Here is a 5,571-nt window from a genome sequence, read left to right on the forward strand (position 1 = left end):
TAACAGAGTCAGAATTTAAATTTGTCAGTCAGTTGAAAGGGGTCAATTATACAGTAAAAGATAAAATTGGACTTTTAGTAATGAATTTCATGTATCATACAGGGATACTGATTTGTAATGCTGCACACCTGAAACTTAAATAATGTCTTAATACAATGTTACTTAAATAAAAATCTAAGAAATTATATATATATAATATTTAGGCCTGTTTCCAAAGCTTTCCACCATAATAGAAACTTCACCAACGCAATTTTCAAGTTATGAAACAATTGGGTCATCAAATTCATTCAGAATTCTTAGAAACACTGTTGAAATGCTGACCTAGGACATTATAAAAATAACTCTCCAAAAGGTTATAAAGAAACCACATCTACTCATATGCTGTGAAACTTCAACTTCATTAAGATGTTTCTTGCTAAGCCCTCTTCCTAGAAGCACATACAGGGGAATAATGACAAGCTATCTTTATTCCTGACAGATATCTTACCCCCCAAATCATGCATTTGTACAGAAAGAGAAAGCTAAGCCACTGTGAGCCTTTGGGACAGGCAAAAGCCATGAGGTCTGCATGGATGATTGGGAGAACAACCAAGATAGGGGTGGTGAGGATCCCCTGCCTGGAAACCTAGGAGTTCCCCAGGAAGTTTTGGGGGTACTAAATACAAATATTTCCCAAAGCCTAGTGGATAAGTGAATGAAATATACCAGATGTGAGACCACAGAAAATAGTGGGATTATAGCAATGAAAGACTATAATCCAAACTCCAGGCATTAACAATAAATTTTAAAAGAAATACAGCAATAGCAAACAATTTGTTCCAACTGTTTCTAAAATGATAGTTTTCTGACCATAACATCTAACAGCTAAATCTGATTTTGTGGAAGGTCAGAGACGTATGGTATGCAAAGGGCTTGATCACAAGGGGGAGGAAGAACAAGATAGCAATGTCCCCTGATGTGGTGATATTGGGGCAGTGCTGGGCCAGGACTTGAGGACTGAAGAACGTGTTGGTACAGCTGCTGCTGCTGTATTTGTGTATCTTTATAAATGAAGCATTGCTTCATTGGGTCTAGCCAAAATTTGGCCATGGGGGAAGAGAAAGAAGCAAGAAACCAACATTTGCTGAGAGCAGCACTGTTTCATCATTTCAGTGAAGCCTCATAATCTCCCTAAAAGTGTATGTGGCAAAAATTAGCTACATGTTTATTAAACCTGTTTCCTCATCTTCCCGGGCACACAGCTGGACCTCATTTCCCATGTTTTTTGCCATTAATTGCAGCCATATGACTATGATCTAGACACTAGCATGTGAGTAGCAGTGATGGATGCCATCGCTAGGCCTCGCATAGGACATCTCCATTTGTCACAGTTCTTTATCATCTTTTCTTGCCTTTGGATTGGGGACCTTGAACACTATGCTGGAAAAATGGTGAAGCTGGACAAAGAAAGGGACTCAAGCACCTAAATTCGCTCTTGGAGCACAGTAGCCCATAGACTGATAACAACGGTGGTGGACTTTGTGTGAATTAGAAATAAACTTCCATAATGATAGAGCATTTACATGTTTTTTTGTGTGTTTATTACAGTGGCTAGTATTGCTTTACCCAATATGGTGCTTTTATGCTTATGATAGAGACAAGTGAACAGGCTCAGAGAGGTCAGGTAATTTGCCCAAGATCACACAGTGTGTGAAGTGGTGTTGTTACAAGGTAACGCATGTAAGCTGTAAAATAATGAGTTTGAACTGAAGTTTATTTGGTTCCTCAGTCCAGGCTCTTCCTGTAACAATATACTTTGTTCAATGCAATGGATAAATTCTGTAGTGGCTAATTTGTGATTTCTCATTTTATTGTAATCAACTCTACCAAACTCCCTATCCCCCAACTTGAGGCACACCTCCAAAAAGCAAGAAATGGGAGGAAAGAGAATATTGGAAGTGGGGAGGGGAGACCAAGTCATCGGAATTTTGCACTAACCTCAAGTTGCCGAGGGGGAAATGCACAGTCAGCTTCCAGGTGTTTCTCTTGAGACCCACGTAGGGGCTGAGCAGAGCAGAGTGAGGCTTGACTATCTGGGGGAGTTTGTGGATTTCCAGTGGCACTCTGCTTGGTCCCCTTGTTCATTAACATCTGTGTCCCTCCAATTTGGGCTCTGGCTTGAACTCTGTGAACCGCTCAAAGAGCGGTTCAGACAGACAATGGTTACAATAACAAAGAGGAAAATCAGATGCAGGTGAAAGTTTATTTTTAACATTTCCAAGGTCAAATGAGGATTTAAAATGAAAATCAGAACATTCACTTCCACCTGCTCTCTCCAAAAGTGGCTTGGGTGCTTTAAGCTGGCCAGGATACCAACAAGTTTACATCCCTTCCAAACAAGACCCACTTGCTGGGTAGACAGTCAAGTCTTTCTGTGACTCCTTTTCATCAGATAGAGACAACTTTGGGGGAATGGAGTTCAATTTGGCTTCATAAAGTCTGATCACCTTAGGAATATATGCTTTGGCCATCCCAAGTACATGAGCTTTCTTTACATTTCAGTCAAACCACCCTGAAGCCTTGCAAATATATATAATACAATGAAAATTCTTGGAACCACTAGGTGGTAGCCACCCTAGAAAACACCCTCTGTAATTACCTTCAGAGATAGCTGACGCTAGGGCGTCATATGAGAGACAGCAAAGTGTCCATGTACTTGACCAACCATCTCATTATCACGCCATCTCTGGAGGTCTTTATCACTTGTGTTTACTCAGCGAGGGAGCCAGGCCTTCAAAGGTCATGTGTCAGCTCACGATTGCTGAGCACACTGAAAATTCTTTGTCCCATAGTGGAATGTTAGTTTTCTTTTCTTTGATTCCTACCTAATAGGGAGAGAAAGAAATGGCTCTATGTTTTTTCATTCCCAAGGAACCCAGGAATGGCAGTTTCCCCCCAGAAATCAAGAAAGGAGAAGTTGTGGACTCTTTTCAGATATAGTTACTACATCTGTAATGAAATGCTTGAAAACAAAACAAAAATGAAATGGCTTCATCTTTTTGTGCTCCTTTTGAAGTTAAATTGACTCTCCTCTCCAGTTGAATTATTCCATGGGTAGGACTTGGGCAATGTGTGGGTTAAGGAGGAGGGGGCCAGTGGTGCAAGAATAGAGGGGACCTTTGTCCTTTTAGGACACTTGGTAAATATGCATCCCTCTTGCTTGTATTTTATTTTATGAGCAGGGGGAGAGATCAGGTGACACCTGAAAGGAGAGAAATTTAGGGAAGGAAAGGCGAGGAGGTAGAGTGAAAGAGGATGTCTGGGCAGGACCAAGGGCTACCTTTAAGCTAGTTCTACCACATGGATCGGACTGCTGGGGCAAAACTATACTTATTTCTTCCCTAAGCAAATCTAGGGGCTTAAAGGAACCCTGCAAATCCTCTGACTGGTCACTCCTACCCTTTTCCTGGCCTCATTGTAGGACACCAAATTGGTTCTTCCCAAGTCCCCATCTCTGGCCAGAACTTTTCACTCTATACTGTCCTATGTATTTCCACTTTCATTACCAACAACTTCTATGAAGCCCAACAGGGCAAAGATAAGTTCAAATCCCTCACAAACCAATTTTTCCTTTTTTTCTTCCCATTTGAATTAGAGTCATTACCAGAGCCCAGGAGACCAGGATAGGAGTCAACATTGCCACTTCTCCCTCATGATTTCCCAGAGTCTATTATTCACAAAGTCCTTCCTGTCCTTTCTCCCACATGCCTCTTGCACTTCTTTTTCCTCATTCCCTATATGCCCACCAAGCCCAGAGTCTTGCATCTGCCTCTGGTCTGGTCTCCTTCCAGATATTTCCCTCTCCAAACTCCATCCATCCATCTGTCCATCCGCATATCCATCTGTCTATCTGTCCAGTAGAATATTCAGTGAGCACCCACTAAGTACTAGACAGTGCACTAGATGCCAGATGCACCAGTGAGTGGGACAGTCCAGTTGGGAAGGCAGGTCATTATCAGACAGTTATGTGTGTTGGCGTGAGTGTGGTGATGGAGGAAGCACGAGCTGCTAGGGAGCCCTCGGGTGGGCCCCTAGGTCAGGGGGGTAAAGTTGTTAGGAGAGGCCTGATTTTCCTGCCAGATTCATCATCATTAAATGACACTTATCCTGTTTCAGCTAAAATTTGACTCTTGTTACTTCTGAGCCTCAGGTTTGCCATGGACTTAATGTTTACGTCCTTAGAAAATCCAAATGCCAAAACCTTAACCCTCAGTGTGAGTATATAGGAGGTGAGACTTTGGGTGTAAATAGTTCAAGAGAGCAGAAACATCAGGACTGGGTTTTCTGCCCTAGCAGGGACTGAGGAGTTTTACTGCCCTCTTTCTACAATATAAGGGCACAGCAAGAAGACTGCAATCTGCAACCTAGAAGAGGGTCTCACAGAACTAAGCAGGGGAACTAGACTCTAGACTTCCAGGCTTCAGAGCTATAAGAAATAAATTTCTGGGCCTCCCTCCCAGGTGTCGCAGGGGTTAAAGACACAGGGCTATTAATTTATCACCAGCCACTACAGCATTAGTTTGAGCCCACTGCTCCCCTCAGCCGTGTATTTCAGATCTGCCTGTTCTGCTCCCTATTCTGTCTCTGGTGAATCCTCTCACTCCCTCACCTCTGGCCTACACCCCAGTTCTTGTATGCGTAAATAAATAAATCTTTTTTAAAAATAATATAACAGGCCCTCCCTGGTGGCGCAGCGGGTTAAAGCACAGCACTAAGAAGCTAAAGCCACTTCCGAATGAGTTCGATCCCCGCCTGCCCCGGAGGTGACCACATGGCGCGGCAGACCTCTCCTGACCCGCCCACTGCTCCCCTCAGCAGTGTACTTCGTGGATCTGACTGTTCTGCTCCCTGCTGTCTCTGGTGAATCCTATCACCCTCCACATCTCTGGCCTGTACCCCATTTCTGTATGAATAAATAAATAAATCTTAAAAAAAAAAACACACGAAATTAAAAAAAAATAATAATAATATAACAGTTTATTTTTACATAATTTTGTACATTTTTTTAAATCTCAATTGTTAATCCCCGTGGGTTTCCCATCACCGAGTCATCAGTGTGCCATCACCATAGTCGCGTGCACTCCCCCCCCCGCCACATTTTTGATCCATTCCCCACTTCACCCCCACAAAATGTCTCTGGCACATGGCTGTTCATTATTCTTATTATTTTCTCGCCTGGTCCATTATACTCCTGCTATGAGCGAAACCATCTGGTATTTTTCTTTCTCTTTCTGACTTATCTCACTAAGCATGATCTTTTTCAGCTCCATCCAAGTTGCTGCAAAAGACATGTGTTTCCCTTTTTTGGTTGCTAAGTAATATTCCATTGTATAATGTACCACATCTTCTTAATCCAGTCATCTACTTTTGGGCATCTGGGCTGCCTCCATGTTTTTCCAATTGTAAATAAAGCAGCAATAAACATGGGGGTGCAGGTATTTTTTTTTCAATCAGTGAATAAATAAATCTTTTAAAAAAAGAAGAAATTTCTGTTGTTCATTAGCCTCCCAGTTCAGTACTTAGTTAGCAGCT

The sequence above is a fragment of the Condylura cristata genome, unplaced genomic scaffold (genome assembly GCF_000260355.1).
Source record: "Condylura cristata isolate star-nosed mole 26May11 unplaced genomic scaffold, ConCri1.0 scaffold00003, whole genome shotgun sequence".
Taxonomy (NCBI): Eukaryota; Metazoa; Chordata; class Mammalia; order Eulipotyphla; family Talpidae; genus Condylura; species Condylura cristata.